This window comes from Electrophorus electricus, chromosome 14 (assembly GCF_041902795.1).
Source record: "Electrophorus electricus isolate QZ-2024a chromosome 14, ASM4190279v1, whole genome shotgun sequence".
NCBI classification, from domain to species: domain Eukaryota; kingdom Metazoa; phylum Chordata; class Actinopteri; order Gymnotiformes; family Gymnotidae; genus Electrophorus; species Electrophorus electricus.
The window spans coordinates 16,041,002-16,061,196 of NC_137510.1; the positions used below are offsets into that span (position 1 = coordinate 16,041,002).

Consider the following 20,195-nt stretch of genomic DNA (forward strand, 5'->3'; position numbering starts at 1 on the left):
GAAAATCTGAAGCTTCTTCTTATTATTATTTTTCTTCTTCTGTAACTAAATTTGATAAACTAGGAACCCATTTCAATAAAAGAAATTGTGGCAGGTAATCTATCTAGTAAAGTAAGTGTACGAGGTTCAGCACATTAGATTATCAGGCAGGTTTATGTACTTTTAATAAAATAACTTTATTTAATAATTTTATTGTATCAAATTTAATCTATAGGTTGTCCGATAGGCTTAGTAAAACCTTATGATTTTATGTCACAACATAAGCCTACTATTAAAATTAATCATTAATTTCACCAATGATGACGTTTGACTGTGACTAAATGAAACTACAACCTCGTGATCAGTGCTTATAGACGTGATTTATTGTACTGTTAGTTTCTCTTTCGCGTCGCGTCGGTAAGCGCGTGCCCCCCTTATAGGTTACATTGTAGCTAATGGTATAGTCCTGCTGGCTGTGAAGTCCACCTATACGCACTAGCGCTCTTTCGCAGTTCACGACTAGCAACAAGAGTCGAAATGGTACCGGATGATACAAGGTTGTGGCAGGTGGTCTAACAGCACCTTGTCTGTCTTGAAAGTGTTTTGTTTGTATCCGTCACGTAGCGCGAGAACACCATTCTCAGCGGTAAGTTAGCTTACTCTATATTCATTGGACTGTTTTATCCCTCTGTGTACAGACGCTGGTTCAAAAAGCAAAGCAAAACAAACAAACATCAACAAACAAAAAATATTATTTGCGTCCATTCATTATATACATGATACGTACGAAATGCCCAACCTAATTATACGCTTCAATACCTGACCACTGTCGTCTTTCAATTAATTACGATGATTATAATTATTTTATTTGTTTAGCAGAACTGCATGAAACACATCTAACTAGCATTTGGCTTTAAGCAAATAAGAATGGCCTGCGCGACCTAAAAGCTCTAATAAATCTATTACTCAGCAAACAGCGCCGCTGCTCGCGGATACATGTGGCTACTTAGCAACGGGGTTACAGTGTGTTTCATGCCCGCACTTCGGCGGTATTTTGTAGTAAATCGTTTCTCTTTCAAGTTATTAAGAGATTTACAGATTATGTGTAGATTTAATACTGTTTGTGTCATTGAATGTAGTAGATTAGACTGGAAGAGCAAATAATCGAAGTATTTAATTGGGAACCACACTTTTATCTTGTTTCACTATAACGGTTTTTAAAGGCTTAACCAGTTAACAAGAAATAGCTAGATAATTATCAAAGGTAGCTTGATAGTGAAGCGTTTTGTTTTTAATGTCATAATCGTGAAACTGGAGTGGTTCAGTCAGACCACTTGGAGAATCTGGCCCCGAAGGCTGTCGTGCTCAGTGTTGCTTACTCTGTCATCTAGAGTCTGTCACGGGCTCTACATCTTACGCAACACTTTCACTAAGCCCTTCCGGACACATTCTGACAGCAGTGACCATCAGCATCAGCATTGCTTCTTTTCCCCTCCTTCTGCAATGGACTCCTGCTCATTGAAAATACTTTTTTTTTTTTTGCTTCAATGAAGAACATACTCTCTAATTCTCTTTTGGAGTTCATATCTCCTTTGTTGGAATGTAAGTCGTAGTTCACTTATTTTTGTCCCTTTTATAAAACCTGGACATCTGGACTCCACACATCTTCAGAAGTATGCCTTTTCTTTTAATGTTATTATTATTATTATTATTATTATTATTATTATTATTATTATTATTATTATTATTTGTCTCTGATTTGCTACATTTAGATTATGGCGTACCATTTGGTGGGGGTGTGCCTATCAAAAGGGTTGTTTATCTGAGTAAGGAACACTCCTTTGTACACACATTTAGTATGTTGTGAAGCTTTTGCAGCTCGTGGAATGACAGATATATGATGCATATCAAATAGGTAAACACTGGATAAAATAAAATTGTATGGTGCTTTCATAAAAAGTTAATAGTAGTACCCCCAAAACTGTAAAGCATTTTTAAAGTCGTACACAGAAAACTATGAAACTGTTTTATAGTTTAAAATTTTTCGGTGACTGATTCTCCAGAGCACAAAGCAAAATGACCAATTTTAAATTTTAATAGATTAGAATATATATTAGAAAATTGTCATTTCATCACACATAATAATGATTTTGTTGTGTGCTTTGGAGCACTGATCCATTTATGATCCACAAAATCTCATGTTCATTGGGTAGAATTATAAACTGTCTCTTTCCAAAAATTTGTAGTATGTTAAATCACTGTTATAATAGCCTGCTGTTTGTCAGAATCCATCCAAAACGAAGACAACTTAAGGCAGGATAAGGATGAGAAGTTCCTGATAGTCACCTTACACTAATTAATTCTCCTTGAGATGTATTGTCTTTTCATCTCATATTTCTAACATACCTTATTATTCAAGAAGGTAGAGTGGAATATGGGTCTATTGCTTTATTTATGGTGGTTCATTCCACAGCTTCCTCTAGGCCATAAGCCTCCAGCTTCATACAAAATGGATTCTAAAGCTTCTTGGATCATAGGAAGGCAGCCTGCAGGCAGGAGAGAAAGGGAGATGGAGATGATGATGATGATGATGATGATGATGATGATGATTTAAGATTGCTTTGAAGGCAAATCAAGTGTGATCAGGTTCTGTGGTCAAGTAGAACATATCTGAGTAAAACAAACAAGTGAAACAAACAAAGCTCTCCACAGAAAATGTATTGTCTATGATGCAGTTGTTATTATAAAGAGAATTATGGGGACCCACATCAAATAGTGAAAGAGGTAGCAGCAGTGAAAGTTGTGAAAGATGTAATCCACAAAGACTGCAACTTAGTCTTAGTTTTAATTCTTTGGTTGCAGTTTTGCCTATACAGTGTCAGTGGAAGCCCTGGATGTCAGGCAGTTCTGTGTGATGACTGAGCAGAAATGATGCTTGCCAAAGTCTGTGTTCCAGAGACACCTTTAGAAATTTCTACCCATGCACACACACACATGTATGCAGAAGAGACAGAAAGAACAGAAGAGATCAGAAAAAGACAAGGAAATTAAGCCAAACTGCAATTGTGTTTGTGAAAAGAGACTACTTATTGCCAAGCGAAAGCCTGTAGGTGATCCCTTCTTGTTGCCATGGTGACTACTTGGCAGCAGAGAAGAAGGCAGCATTTTGGTGGGCTGTGTAATTCTATGTTGTGTTACACTAGCCTATTTATGGAAGAGCAAGACAGTACTTTGGCCAGGAGATACCAGGATGGGTCACACATATATGCTTATGTAATTATGGCAGTCCTCTGGGGGGGGGGGGGTGGCAGTGATGGCGATATATAACATTGTAAGTGTATCAGCTCTCTCTAGTGGTTATGAGAGATAGTACATCTCTGCATGTATATACATTATGATTAGTTAAATTTATGTTAGTCATGCATTTATGTTAGTCTCTGTATTTACACCCCTCTTGGCTTTGTCCTTTTCTGTCTCTTGTAGAAATGACAGAACTGGAGCCAGTGTTGGATTTTGCCTCATCAGGCCGATCTGGTCGTCGCAATGCCCTGCCTGATATCCTAGGCTCTCCTGCTGGAGTTCCCCCTGACATGTCATTCAAGCTGGCTGAACTGTCCCTCACAGGTAACACCTCTGTTCCTTTTTTAAAGCAAACCACAGTATTTATCTTAATTTGACATAAGCATAAAAAATCTTTAAAAGCAATATAACCATGTCTCTCTCTCTTGCTCTCTACCTCTCTTGCTCTCCCTCACTCTTTTTCTCAGATGGACCAGGAGAGGCTCAGTCTCCAAGCACAGAGCAGCCCCCCACATCCACAGAGAGTCCAGAAGGGAAAGGGGGCTCCTAGGTTTGTACAGCAGATTCTTGAGCTGAGACATGGGGCTGCAGCAGACGTGTCCTACTCCAGCTAAAACACAGCCTCCATTCCCTGCTCCCGATGGTCTTCAGACTGTTACTGCATGGGAGGCAGTAAAGAGTAGATGGGACATGAAGTAAAAATGAGGTCTTAGATGGGACAGTGCAATGACAAAAATGTTATGTCCAAAGACATTAACTGAGGCAGAGGTATGAAAGAAGACAAACCCTGCAACTCTCAGTTTTTACTAATAAAGAAGCCAAAACAGGGAGAATACTACTAAAGAGTGCTTTAATTAATTTTACCTACTGATTTGACTTGATGCTGTTCTTTTTTATGAGCTTTGTATTTTAAAATGTCTGTAGTGAACTGTGGATTTGTACTATAGTCTAGTCTTAGTAAAGTGTTTTTCAAGAATTGCCTTGAAAAAAGCAACAAAAAAAAATAGAAAAAGGTGGGCAGGTTAAGGTTTGATCTTTGTTATATATTACACTTACTAAAGCATTATGTAGCATTATCTTGTGTCTAGCATTCTAAAGCCATGCCTTCATTCCACTTTATCTAAAATGACTTTAAGATATATATAAACTGATCCCAGTACTACATTCACAACATTCTATGCAGAACGTTCAGGCATTAATTAGCTAGAAAGATCAGGTAAAAACCCTGACATCTGAATTTGTTTGCAGATGTTTGACTGCATAGGAGAAAAAATAAACTAGTAAAGGTGCTTATATAAAAGAGTGGCCAGTAATATTATTATCATATTATTATTAATTATGATATTTTTAATAATAATCATTATCTAATTTCCATAGTTGTCATAAAGTTTATCTGTACCTGTTTAATGTCTTTTGCTATTGACATGGCGAGGCAATAAGCTAATTTAATCACTAAGTGACAAAGGGATTTTTATTCTTTTTTATCTTTTGTGCATGGCCTTCTGTGCACTCACAGTAGTGAAAAGGTTTGAGAAGATCAGTGTGAGTTTTGTGAATGTCCTTATTTTTTGTGTCAGGTCTAATTTGTGTCAGATCTAATAATGAACATGAGAAATTCTATAAGCAGAATATATGAGATGAATGATGAGCATTAGTTTATTTTAGGGGGTGTACTTTTCTAAAAGCCATAGTCTTATGTAATATGCTAATGCCATATTAAGCTCATGCAAATACAGGGGTTTATATTACTGTGAATGGAAAAATCATTTTTTAGAAACATTGTCAATGTTTATGTTTACAATTTGTGGCCATACTAGTTAGACTGGTGTAAAGGATGTATTATGAATGTTGTCAGTTTTGTCCCTTTATTGAATTCCTAATAATTCTGCAGTGTTACCTCACTATATTTAATTGGTCATTGTATTGGTGTAAAATAAATTATTATTGCCAACTTGGTATAAATTTGCCTTTCTACACATATACATTTTTATATAATAGCAGTAGAGTATTTAACATTAATGTGAATTAAAGTGCATGTCACTAAAGACAAAGAATGCGGATTATACCTCAATCTGTTCAATGATACAGTTGTTTGATTGGTAGTATGGTCATTATAATGTCAATCTCACTTAACACATGAGCAGAACATTAGTATTGTGTATTATGTAAGATGGTGTTCTTCTGTAATTACAAATATGAAACCTGGTGTTTTCATTTTAACTAATTAGCTAGTTATAAACCCAGTTTAACAGGAGTGTTACACCAGTGAGAACCATATAGTAAGTAATTGGTCAGTGTCAGAAATTCTATTGTTTTGGCTCTATATTCCAGGACATGGGATTTAAATTAAGACAGCTGTGAGATTGAAGTTCATATGTTATATGCATAGCCCCAAATCAGAGGAGCCATTAGTAATTAAATGAATTAACTTAATCTTAAGTAAAAAATGCTGTTGATTGCTCAAGATCAGTGACTCATATGGAAAAAATACTCTATAATCATCTACCAGGTGTTTCTAACAGTGTTGAAGTAGAGTTTGTAACAGTGCCAGAGGAGCCAGTAAACACAAAATTCTTTATTGTGTATTTGAAGCCAACAGCCGATCGTAGAATGTTGCTGTTTGCTGGGGAATGTTTACCTTGCTCAGTGTGCACTGATCTGTAAAGTAGCTGATTAGCATAAAGCTACCATTCTGCATTTTAATCATCATCATTATCATTTCATTTCAAGTCAAGTGTGCTGGAGTACAAGGTCACAACTACAAAATTCTGCTATCCATTTACTTCAGTACTAACTATAGTAATGTAATGTAATGTACTGGTTAAAAGGCATGCTTCAATTTTAGATTTTCACCACCAGGTGGTGCTAATACTTCCAAAAAGTTTGCTTATCATTGCAATTTGTTCTGAAATGAGACAATGATAAAAATAAGTCTCTAGTATTAAAGTAACTGTATAGGCTATGTTAAATAGGATCTATTCATATCAATTAATATAAACATTGCTCATTTTTTTCCCATATAAATAATTAATTAGGGTAATGACATCAATAGTCAGATAACAGTTACTGGCCTAGTCATGAATAATTGTAATTTATTTATTCATTATTGTTTCTCATTTAGACAAGTCATGAGGAGAGATGTGTATATTTTTCTAATGCTGAAATATTAGTACTCTCTGAAGATAGCTGGAGTGCTGGAAAGAGCTCAAAAAGCTCTGTGTATGAATATTGAAGAGATGGCAAAATGTTATAGTGATAAATGCATACTCTTTCTTTGTTTCTTGTTAATTAACAGGGCAATTAACAAAAATACAAATGACCAGTGAAAAATTACTCATACCTTGCATACAAATGTGGCAGCATATGGCCAGTCATTACTCTAAGTAACCCAAAACAGCATTATTTTAAGATTCCCTGCTCCTGATGGTCTTCAGACTGTTACTGCATGGGAGGCAGTAAAGAGTAGATTGGACATGAAGTAAAAATGAGGTCTTAGATGGGACAGTGCAATGACAAAAATGTTATGTCCAAAGACATTAACTGAGGCAGAGGTATGAAAGAAGACAAACCCTGCAACTCTCAGTTTTTACTAATAAAGAAGCCAAAACTGGGAGAATACTACTATAGAGTGCTTTAATTAATTTTACCTACTGGTTTGACTTGATGCTGTTCTTTTTTATGAGCTTTGTATTTTTAAATGTCTGTAGTGAACTGTGGATTTGTACTATAGTCTAGTCTTAGTAAAGTGTTTTTCAAGAATTGCTTTGAAAAAAGCAACACAAAAAAATAGAAAAAGGTGGGCAGGTTAAGGTTTGATCTTTGTTATATATTACACTTACTAAAGCATTATGTAGCATTATCTTGTGTCTAGCATTCTAAAGCCATGCCTTCATTCCACTTTATCTAAAAGGACTTTACGATAAATATAAACTGATCCCAGTACTACATTCACAACATTCTATGCAGAACATTCAGGCATTAATTAGCTAGAAAGATCAGGTAAAAACCCAGTGAAAAATTACTCATACCTTGCATACAAATGTGGCAGCATATGGCCAGTCATTACTCTAAGTAACCCGAAACAGCATTATTTTAAGACCTGGCACATCTGGACAACTGTAACCTTGTGAATATCAGGTAAGAGATTAGGTGAGGCAAGTGACTGCAGTACACTGAGAGTGTGATGCTGACTCTTCTTGACTATTAAGTGCTGATAGCTATGGTAGCTGGTTTTGAGCCTGGCAATATGGCAGTGCTCTATGTGCAAGACACTCATGAGAGTGCCATTGTATTCCTGTTAGAACGCTGCTTCAGTATTGCACAACATCTCACAATCACAACCATGTTTGTGCTCATTTGACCCTCTTGTCAGAGCTGTTTTAGATCATTTTAGCACATATTTTGTAGGAAATATTCAAAATAAATTATTAATCTGCTTTAGAATTTAATTATTTTAAATGCTGAGTCATTCTGGCCCTTTAGTAACTCTCAGATTGAGGCATAACAAAGCATTCATATTAGTTGACCTGAATCTCAACCTATCTAATCAGCTAACAAATATCCAGTGCAATTAATCCATGTCCTCATGTCACTCTTATGTCATCAATAGGGTCATAATTCAATTAACCCTCAAACATAAGTTTCCTGACCCCACATTGTTTCTCACTGTTATCTGTAACTGCACCTGCTTCCAAGAATGAGTAGCAAACTGCTGGCACTGTGCCCACTTCCCTCCTCTCCTACACTCTGGATTTGCCCCAATCAAACAGCCTGCGTAGCTTTAAAATAAAGACTGACCTCATCTGACTTTTGAAAGTCTGTTAACCAGACTATATGCTTGTGTGCCATCAAAACAATGCACAATAAAAGTTGGATCTCTTTGATAATGTGATCCATAACTTCTGTTATTAATTTCATACTCAAAGAAAATTGACCACTTTGTGTTCAGATCTACCACTATTGGTTAAGTGCTATGGATCATACACTGTGTTGTATTTTTCTGATCTGTTTCATTTGGTTACTGATTTACTTTTTAAAGTATATGTATCACTTACACATGACACAGTAGAGCCAAAACGGAGACACAATAGTTAAAGCCTATAAAAAGTTTATTATCACTGCTTTATGTCACATTATTTGAAGAAGAACAAGAAGAACATTTTGATCACTGGAAACAAACTGGTGAATTATTTTAATTTAAACTTGTGAATTATTTAAAATAAACATCTTGCTAACAAGCCTTAAAAAAATATTTGAATTTTTCTAGATTCTCTCAATTGCTCTAGGGAAACAAAACCAAATTTCAAACGTGAAAACAACCAAAAGGCAGAAAATTATTATTTTTCCTCCCAGGACTGCTTTAATTCCACAAATGCTTTAAACTAAGGAAGACTAATATACAGAAAATACACAATGTTAAAATTAGGCCTCACACAGTGCTGATGCCATTGCCATAGTAACAAGTTGCTAAGGAAACCATCTTTGATGGAAAAACATTGTTGAAAATACTCAGCATTATGACAGGCAGACACATGTCTCGTGCTAACCCGTGCTTTTTTTGTGCTAGATGTTTTAAGTGCAATGATTAACCAATATCTTTCCAGAATATAACATTAGTAGTGGCTGTAGTAAAAGATGGATTTTTGCATAGGGAAAACACTGGGATTGGAGCAATAGTGGGGGCAGGAGACTAGGCGGTGCATAAAGCAAGGCCTGAGCTAGAGCTAAAAATATGTCAGCATCATGCTCACAGTGAGGAATGACCATGTCTGCCCACATGGTATGAGCCATGCCAGGCCACACCTCAGCATCCGATAAACATGTCTTACATGTCTTACAGTCAGCCCAAGCAACCCCAGAAGTAAGCATCAAACATCAATCTCCGTTCTAAGATGGTGATCAAACCAAATCCAGAAATACAGAATTCATATTGAATGTTAAACTTCCAAGAGCAGGGCTTCCGATTGCAATGAGTAATGACATGTTTAATGGTATTTTATAAGAGCATCACATGCAGTGTTGCAGAAAGCCAAACTGCACCAGGACAGAAGCACTTTCAGTCCCACAGCACAGATCCAAAGATATGGACTTATTGGGGCCAACCTTTCATTGCCGTTTGTATAATTCTTTTTTGGTCTTTTGTTGATACTACGTGAAACAGCTTTGAGTTTGAGAAAGGCACTGATTGCAAAAGAAAAATACATTAATATTAATATTAACTTTTCTTTCCTCTTGCTTGAATGTTGGTAGTGGTTTCTGGTGAATCCAGATCTCAACAAGAGATCACAATATTTCACACTAGCATCTTCCTGAGGATGTGTGCAGTGCCCAAGAGTACAGTAGTCTGCACCTCTATGACTGATGGATGGCCTGTGAATATTTTGAAAATAGCTGTTCAATGTTGATGTTCAATGTTCAGTTCTTCACAGTTCCTAATGCTCCCACTATTACTGGCTCTACTTTCCTCTTGGCATGTCACATCCTGATCTTGATCTCCAGGTGCTTTTACTTACTGAGTTTCTCTGACTCTTTCAGCAGTATGTTCGCATTGTTTGGGATGGCCATACAGATCAGCAGATAGGTTCAATCTCACTTCTTCTGTAGAATGATATCAAGTCTGATTGCATCTATCTTCTGGTTGGAGAGTACAACCGAACACTATGGCACATCGAACACTATGTTGATGTTATCAATGTTCATTACTTTTCCTGGTACATGTACATAGTACTTATACCCGTAGCTGCTTACACATGACTCAGTGTATGTAGCTGATCACCTTGCCTTCGGGGGTATTCATTTAAGGCAAATGGTTTGCATCCAGTTGTCCAGCCTGTTACTCTGTGTGACATCCTGGCTGTCAACTGGCTGTCAACTGGCTGCTTCAGGATATTTTTCTGGTGGTAACTGGTGTTGAGTGCTTGATCTTGTGCTGCGACTATGGGGCTCTATGTTTCTCCTTTGAGATCAGAGCTGTGTAGTTATGCCATAGATGCTTCTTTGTTGATTTCTTCTTTGTTGAAGCTCGTAAAGAATTTTCTATGCAGTGGCTCTTCCTTTTCATGCTCCATCATGATCTTGATCTGATTCTTCATGTTCAGGCTTCAAGTACTTCTCCCGGCCCTTCCTATCTTACATCTGGAGAGAGAACCTGACCTTGTTTGCACTGTAATCTCTGATTAGCCTCATGAACTAGTCTTCGCAAAGCTTAGGCCAACTGGACATTAACACAACTAGTCCACCACAACCATCTCATTGCTTGATGTAAAGCTTTAAGATGTCAGCCTTTGGATGATGGGTCCTTCATATCGTTCTCAACCAGTTGACTTTAAATCTGATACTTTGTTCAGCATGTTAGTTTCACTTTTGACAAAATATGTGAAGGCCTCATAACAAACAAATAAACTCCATGCAAAGTATAGTTCCACAGTAACAAAGATACAATGGTCCAATGAGTGTTTTTATGCACAATAATACATTGAGTGAGTGAGGGTAGGCTGCCTCAAACCCTTTCATTACCTTAGGGTTTATTCTGCCCCTTTCTTGTGGGTGTGTCACAATCTAGTAACTCAAACATCTTGGAGGCTGCTTGGCAGCAGTGAGTGTCCCCAGTGAGTGGCAGCTGTCGGGGGCCATTTTGGCCCACCCCTGAAGTTATGTGCAAGCATATGATCTCCAGGCTGGAAAATCTTTTACTCTTAGTCTGTGACTCTTCCTTTGAGTTTGTTGCTGATAAAGTACAAGAGTGTCTATTCACTGAACTCTGTCCCTGTGATGCTTTAATGACATGCTTCATGGACCATTGTCACTTACAAGCTGTTCCAGAAGGCTGGTGCATAAAGACATCAAAAGCCACATTTCCCCCCCCCCACAAATAGGCCAGTGAAGTCAATGTTAACATGTTCCCCTGCCTCTTCTGGCTAGTCCCATGGATGAAGTGGGGTCAACTGTGGGATGTTGCAGATCTTCTTGCATGAAGATTTTGTGGTTTCTTCAATCTGCCAATTGAGACCTTGCCACTAGATGTAGCTTCTGGAATGTTCTTTCATGTAAACCATTCCACTATGGACTGTATATAACCCCATGCAGAGAAGAAGCGAGCCAACATCTTCTATTTTTGGTAGTGCTGCTTAAGCTTCTACTGACCCAGTGCTGTCTAAGATGCTGGATACAGTGGTTATTCAAAAAAACTCTAAGCTGAAGCCAAGCCTTTCAAGGTGAAATGACCTTCCTGTTAAACAGGATGCCTTCTATGGGCACAGAGAGTAATCATTCAGCCACGGCTAAGGAAAAGCATGTTGCAACAGTTAAAATCAGTCCATAGTTATATATCCATAGAATGGATATAAATTGCTTTGAAAGTCCATTACCTTTTGTATGCAACCCACACTTCTGATACTTTAGGTCACATGTATTTACAGAGCTCAGCAAAGCATGCCATTGCATCTGACTGGCAGCCAATGATAGAATTCCTGTGTTTGGCCTGAAAAAGGCAGTAAGAAGAATGTGATCTGTTAGGAGACTAAATTTCCTTCCAAACAGATACTGGTAACGTTTGGGAATAGGCAAGGGATGGAGCTCGCCGGTGGGGAGAGCGTGCGGGGTGCGGGTTTGAGCGCATACTGTACAGAACCTCACATAATACCATATGTTGTCAGCCAGGGACTCCCACCAATACTTCCTCGACAATAATTTGGTAGTACATGTAATCCCTGGATGTCCAGTACACAGTGAAGTATGTGCCCATCTCACAGGGTCACCTCTCAAGACCACAAGTATGTATTGTTTCCCTGGGGGGGTATTCTGCTGGGCCAGGGTCCTTGTTCAGAACTCCTTTTAACTCTTGCTGAAAACCCTACCAAAAGGGAGCTAAGAAACAATGCCACAGCAATATGTTTTCAGTTCTCTCTGGTCTTTCCTCCTTGTCATATAATTGAGACAGTGCATCAGCTTTTTTGTTCTTAGAGCCTGGTATATAAGAGACTGAGAAGTGAAAGTATGAAAAGGAGAGGGCCCATCTGGCCTATCGGGTTGTCAGTCTGTTAGCAGATCTTAAGTATTCCAGGTTCTTATGGTGAGTAAGCACAATGAAAAGATGTTGTCTCTCCAGCCAGTGTCACCACTGTTCTAATGCTATTGTAATGGCTAGCACTTCACAATTGCCTACATCATAATTCCTTTCAGCCAGTTGGAGTTTCCTGGAAAACAAAAGCACAACAATATAACTTGGGTGGTGAGCCATGTCTCTGTGAAAGTACTGCTCCCAGCCCTAAGTCAGAGGCAAAGCGTCTTGAGCCTGTGGATTCCATCTCAGTCTCCTGTTAGCCTGCCCCTTGAGAAGATCAGTTAACGGTAAAGCTACTGTGCCAAAATCTCTGATAAATCTTCTATAAAAATTGGCAAACCCCAGGAACCTTTGTAACTCTATAATGATAACAGGTACTGGCCAGTCTAAAACAGCAGTAATCTTGTCAGGATCCATAGAGATGTTACCCAGAGAAACAGCACAGCCTAAGAAGGTTAAAGATGTCCAATAGAACTCACATTTCTCAGCCTTAGCATAGAGGTTGTGTTGTCTGAGCTGGGCTAGAACAGCAGCAATGTGTTGCAGAAGTTCTGAAAGCGTCTGAGAGTATATCAATATATCGTCGATATGCACAATAAGGAATCTGTCTTATTATATAACGAAATATCTTATTCATGAACACCTGGAATATAGAAGGACTACTGGCCAGGTCATAGGGCATGGCCAGAGATTTATAATGTCCACATGCTGTGTCAAAAGCAGTCTTCCTCTCATCACCCTATCTTATGCGAATTAAATTGTACACACTCCACAAGTCTAACTTTATAAAGACTCCTTGCAGGTTTTTATCTGTAATGGAGATCAAGGGTAGAAGATAAGAATACTTTATGTTTACCTCATTTAATGCTCTGTTATCAATGCATGGTCGTAAACCTCCTTCCTTCTTCTCCACAAAGAAGAATCCGGCTGCGAAAGGAGATGCTGAAGGATGGATAAAATCTTGCTGAAGAGCCTCCTGAACATGTTCCTCCATAGCTGTATCTTTTTGATGAGAGAGAGAGTATGGTTTAGCATGCCTGAGAAGTGGTGCTCCAGGAAGGAAGTCTATAGCACAGTCCCACTTTCTGTGAGGAGGTAAAACAGTGGCTTGGGTCTTTTTGAATACATCACTGTACTCTTTATAAGGAAGAGGTATTGTTTTGAGATCTGGCTTCCCTGGACTCTCCACTGTGGTAGAGCAAAGTGGCAGACTCAAACAGTTCTTATGACAATGGGAGCTCCCTGATAGCAGTTCAGACCAAAATCAAGAAAAGTGGGGGTCATGTATAGCCAACCAGGGATATCCCAAGATAATATTGTCACGAGAATGTGGCTTCAGAAAAAACTGTAAAGTTTCAGAATGAAACAATCCTACCTGGAAAACAACGGGAACAGTTGGATTTGCAATGGTTGGATTTGCAATAGTGCATCTATTGGTATGGTAGGTATTCCCAGCATAGTGACTATTCTGGAATAAAAAAAAATTCCTGGTTGTGCCAGAGTCCACGAGAGCTCAAAAAGATTTGGAGCTACCCCAACTCCCCCCCCCCCATGATACTAAGGATGGTAAGGTCAGTTGGTTATGACTAAAAAAAGATATAAGAATGTCTTACTGGTGTTGAAGAATTAGGAACCTCTTCTCAAGATGTCTGCTCCTACATTCCCGCACATTTTACCCTCTATCTTGTGGGAATCATTCTTTATTTTCTGACACTCCTTAAAATTGGTTGCGGAGTATAACCAGTAAATATCTGTGTGTGTGGCTATGCATAGCAGTTGATCAAGATGGCAAAAAGGTTCTCTGCTCAGAAGGCCTTAGAAAGTATTTTTGAAGAGAGAGAACATTGGGAAAATAATGAAGAGGAAAAATTTCTGAATTTGAAGATAACATTTCTGTCAATTCAGAGTCTGACAGTGAGTCTGAAGTGGATGAAACTAAACTTGAACCACCATCAAAATGAAGAAGTCAGCAACCAGCCTCAGGAACCCCTCACCAGCCAGCCACAGGACCAGCCCATCAGGCAGGACCAGCCATAAGACCAGCCCATCAGCAGCCCACTGCAGGACCAGCCCAACAGCAATCAGGACATCAAGAGCATGTGGATGTCAAAAAATGGTGAAATTGAATGGTCTCCTTGGCCAGAGTCCACGAGAGCTCAAAAAGCTTTGAACCTGTCCCCCCATGATAGTAAGGATGGTAAGGTTAGTTGGTTACGATAAAAAAAAAAGATAGAAGAATGTCTTACTGGTGTTGAAAGATTTGGAGCCTCTTCTCTTGATGCATACAGGCTACAGCCATGGTCAATATATTCAGTGCTACCATCTCCTGAAATGTCACACTCAGTGCAATAGCTGGTTTGACTCTGTTGCACTTTATACATGCTATTTTTCTTTTGTAAACAATAATTTTTCTTTCTGTGATCATTCATTTTCTACATTCCTTATCAGGCTTAACATTCGCACTGGCTCTGGGAATCTGGACCTTATTATTAGCACTGAGCTGAAGAATATCCTTTGCTGCTAATTCCATGGACATGTTTATTTCAATAGCTTTATCTTGCATGAATGCATGTTCTGTGCTTCTGAAGGTGCTTCTGAATAGCTTTACTTCTCAGTCTGTACAAAAGTCTGTCTCAGATTGTATTGTTTAACACAGTACTAAATTCACAATTCCCTGCCAGCCTTTTTAAGGCAGTAGAAAACATCTATATAGACTACTATTCCTGTTTGTTCCTTTTGTGGAATCTAACACATTCCACAATGACTAGAAGCATCGGTGAGAAATGAGCCAACACAATGGTTTCATAGGTTTTGCTGCCAGGCTTTGACTAAGGAATGCAACAAGTTGAATGCCTTGGCCCCATCACACTCAAAAATGTTGGCACAATTCTCTCTTCTTCAGTGCCATCTGCTTGGACAAAATAATCAAAGTCATCCATGTATGAACATCACTATTATGCAGTATCATCAAAGGGACAGATGCTCCCATCACAACAATAAATCATATATAGACAGAAATGCCATGCAAATTAACCAAGTTTTTATTAATGTACAAGATAACTAGCTAGCTATCACCCTTTCAGTTCACCAGCTTGTTTGTAACACTCTTGTCTTCAGTTTCCTAGTTAACTCACTGGTTCTTGTGTCAGTATTTAAACCTTCCTTTTAGGTATTTATTTCATGACTCATTGATTCACTGTCACTTCTCACCATTTATTGTACTCCCATTTTGCAAAACATAGCCATTGAGCATTTCAACTAGCAGCCACAGTGGACAAGAGAAAAAAAATACACTACTTAAGCCGTTTTGGCTTTTCTCTTTTTGGAGGCAAGAACATTCTTCCTTTATCTTTGTGTTTGTTGGGTATTAGGTATTTCTTTAACTTAAACACTGCCTTTTCATACATGGAACGATAAGTGGTCCTAACATATTGGCACTCACTGCCTATGGGTACTCATAATAAACAATCAGTACATGACAATTAGTTAGCCGTATCAGTTCTAAGCAGAACAACAATGGACAAAAGGAGTCACCTTGAAAGATAGCTCTTTTGATAAAGTGGATGTAGATGTTGTTCATCAGTGCAGCTCTTAGTATCTTGTTGAAGGTGGGTAGGCAGGAGATTTTATTTGGGGCCTTGAAGGATCTTCGATAGTCTGGTTCTGGTTATATCTTCAGGTAGGGTGGAGAGTTGCTTGATCCAGAGGTTTGGTAGCTTGTTTGGTCCAGGTGATTTCCAGTTCTGTGTGATTTCCAGTTGTGTGGACTTGCACTGGAGTTTCAGTGACTGGTTGTTAGGGGAGTGGAGTGGAGTCACTTGAGAGAGTTTTCCCTCATGATGAATCTCTGCTGGTTGGTGAGAGTATTAGGATTCTGAAAGATGTCTGGGTTCCTTTTTCTACAAACTGTGTATGTGCCCTTTGTTATGTTGCCTTCAATATAGCTAGTGACAGCATGGTAGCAGCCCCACATAACATTCTTGTATTGCTCCTTGATTTATTGCTATCTGGTTTTTCACTGAGTTGATGTGGTTGCTGTTGGCAATGTTGTGTCACATAGCACCCTGTCTTGGTGTCTTGGTTTGGGTACTAGCTGGCTTTCTTGAAGCTCTCCTTGGTGCAAAACGGTCTCACTGTATGATGATATGGGATACATTGTCTAATGCTCTGCTGAGCACAACATTGGTCTTGAGCAACCCTGTTTACACTGTTCAATATGTTTCTTTATGACCTATAAATCAGACAGAATTACTCTGTTAGCCCTCTGTAGTCAGGTTAATATCTCGCTCTTAATGAGATGTGGGCAGTCTTTTGCACATTTCCCCATCAGCACCACTGGGAAGGAGAGTTGGAACTTTGCTTACTTTGCTCACAGAGACTCAGAGACACAGAGAGAGAAAGAATAAAATAAATAATAAAATGTACATATCCAAGTGCCAATTGGATTGATTATGATCACAGTTAACCTTTTCATTTTGCTTATAATATGATCTGCAAGAATTCACTAAGAACAGTAGAAATTGATCAGTTTTACAGAGACAAAAGCTAATATTGGCTGAGATCATGAACAACAAATGAAAAGATAGAAGAGAGCCTTAAAGACAAACTCTCAAGGATACTTCTAGTATAGCATTAACAGTGCTGAAAAGGATTAACCTGTGAAATGTCATTGTTTTATTACTAGAGATAAAGCATGAGAATGAATGTAGAATATGATGTTTGCAGTGACCCCCAATATGGCTCCTGCTGTCCATTGGCTTTTGCAAGGAGATGTCTGGAAGCTGAAATCTGTCCATAGACCAGCACAGGAACTGGTCTATGGACAGCAGTATAGAATTAATTTCCAAAGAACCAGCAGGAGAATGGCACCAAAATATTGCTTTATGCCTTCCACTCATATGATTTGTATACAGTAATGTGTGAAGGGAAACAAGAGTGAGGCTATGCTTATCCATAATAATTTAACCCTGGCGACTAACTGCAAGTGAGGTTCCTGATTAATTACTGTAAACAGTATTTTTAAATATTTTTCTAATTAAGCCCTGATATGTTATGGTTTGTTTGATCAGGTACAGAATAACTAGACATTCAGAATAACTAGATAACAATATTCCTTCAAAAATGTTTCATTGTAGAAAAATACATACCTCTGCAAGCACTGTCAAAATAAGACTACATTAACAACAACCCAGTACCCCTTATTGACTGTATGACTGAAAAACATTTGGTGTCATTTTTCACACTGTGATAAAAGACAAGTGGACAGATTTAATTGAAATGTCCCCCACCCTTGTGACCCACTGGGCTGTTATTCAGTTTGCCCTTTTTCAGACTGTTATAATCAGATCTTTTGTTCAAATGTTGGCTAGCTGCTCTGGCCCAGAGAGGCCTGGGCAGCTGATATCTGCCTCACCATTGTACTGTTTGTATGAGGCAGCTGCCAGGATTACAACTTTATACTGGAGCAACGGTCACTCTTTCAGTTCTGCCTCCATGGAGATACTGGGATTTTTCCACTTGATCACCACTGAGAAATTTAAATAAGGTCCTGCAGAGAGGATGGTGGGGAACACTTAAGTAGGAAGCAATAATTTAACATTAACACAGAAGAAACATGCTCTGGATTTATTTTCTTTTTCAAATCAAAATTACCAAGCACCAGTCTGCAAACTGAACAATACATTAGGTATTAACACTATATTTTAGGCTGTGGGAGTGTTCCTTCTAGCACTGCAGACCATCTGACGTACACCCTTCTTTCTTACACTCTTCCCATAGGAATACTAAATCTGCAGAGTGCACCCAGGATATGGTCACATGGGAATTTTGTCAGCACTGCTTAGCATTATTGCTTCATACCAGGGGCTATTTAAGTACCTGCTCTAGAGATGAAAGCATCCCTCACTTATAACATGTCTTTCAAAGCTAATGGTTGTTGGGAGGAGTCTGTGCACAAGATAATATCTAAATACCTAAATGGTCTAATGGTCTAATTTAATGGTTTATACTACATTATAACATTAACCTCTTTCACATCATAACACATGACCATAACCCAGAAAATGAGACATTCTTACAATTCATCACATCCCAGATTTATTTTAATAAACTCCTGATGATGATGATGATCAATGTCTTGAAAAACTGACAAAAATGATGTGACTACAATCACTTTTTTTCTAAGTTCTTGCCATAGAGCTTATGATATAACAGCTCAGGCATGGATGCTTTGTTTTTTACTTTTTCTTCTCTTGCCTCATAGTTCAGTCCATATTTATATCACTGTATACCGGAGAAAGAGCAAGAGACAAACCAAGAGAGAGACAATGAGAGAGAAAGAGAAAGAAAGAGACAGAGAGAGAAAGTGAGGGAGGGAGAGAGAGAGCTGCATGCATGTACAGTAGAATGTGCAGACCATGTGAAATCATGTCATCATTGGGTTGGGGAGGCAGTATATTTCTTACAGGGAAGAAAGAAAGGACACTCATGATGCAACACTGTGATGTCATCCATGATTTCATCCAAGAAGCCAAATGATGCCTAAATGTGTTTGCTTTGCTGAAACTGGGTCACTTCTACATGGAACATACAGGGCCTCTCTCTCTGGATCCTGAATCAAACCAGAAAATCTGAACCACTTTCTGCAAATGTTTTGGCATTTGTACTCTCAGCATACTCTGAGCAAATGAATAGTGCACATCCGTTTGAGGTTTAATTGGCATTTCGAACTGTGACATATGTCAGCATGTAATAGCATTTGCCTGATGAGGCTACAGAGAAAATATAAATAAATAAACTGGTGCCATTATAATGCTATCCCTCATGTGAGCAGATGTGTGCTGGCTTGCAATGCTAGTCCAGAAATTCATTATCACTTAAGGTGTTAGGTTGCATGCAGTAACCACTGCCTTCTGCCAAGGCTGCCCATACAGCTACTGTTTAGATTTTTGCTGAGCATCACCATATATCTTTGGAAGCTTCTCATAGCTATAATTAAAGACTTACAGAACAGAACAATTACAGAACAATCATATCTATGATTAAGAGATTGGTTGACAACAATCTAAATCAAAATACTTGTATATTTGAGTAATTATATAAAATTAAATCTTCACTTTTTCATGACTACTTTGCATAAAGCAGCATACCAGTAACAACATGTGCAGAAGAAAATCACAACAAATATTCGTGTTGTTTGATCAGCTCAAGAATTGTTTGATCAGCTCTTATTTTAAACAGATGATTTAATGATCTGCCACCAGAGCAACACATCACATCTAGTGGGGAGAGTACTTCACTCAACAGGGAATTTCTGTATCCTACTCAACCCTGCTGTCTTTGTACATGCAGTCAATGACATTAAGGAGGCTAAGACAGCCTGTACCATCTGGTACCCTTTCCCCCAGGGTACTCTGGTTAGCCAGCTCTACTAGAATAAAATGAGAGGTTGAGTGGGGCACTGGGGAAGAGCCGACAGCAGATTTATAATCTTCAAGTTTCCCAATTGATAAACTGATAATATAGGTTATACAGGACAGAGGTTGGTTCTCAATTCAGTCCTTGGCAACCCAAACCAGACCAGGTGTTCAGTTTAAGATTTTCATATTGAAATAATTTTATTCAAACAGCTCTTTTAACAAGAGACATTGCTTCAAAGCATCTTTGCAGAAATCCAGGTCTAGATCACTAATGAGCAAGTCAAAATACAATGTGACAATGAAAAACTCCCTGGGGTGGCATAAGGAAGAAACATTGGGAGGAGCCAGTTATCAAAAGGGAAAACCCATCCTCCTTTGGGTAACACTGGATAACAGTGATCATAAACAAAAGAATTATAATAAATATCTTGATTTCT

The 20,195-nt window shown here is 38.4% G+C and overlaps 1 long non-coding RNA gene across 1 annotated transcript; it reads right to left on the reverse strand.

The window, feature by feature from the left end:
* Window positions 1-1,684: 1,684 nt before the first annotated feature.
* LOC145651243 (uncharacterized) lies at window positions 1,685-13,333 on the reverse strand. Its single transcript, XR_014117071.1, has 2 exons — window positions 13,197-13,333; window positions 1,685-2,525 (listed from the first exon to the last, which is right to left on the reverse strand). It is a non-coding gene; the product is annotated as an uncharacterized LOC145651243 (long non-coding RNA).
* Window positions 13,334-20,195: the final 6,862 nt, after the last annotated feature.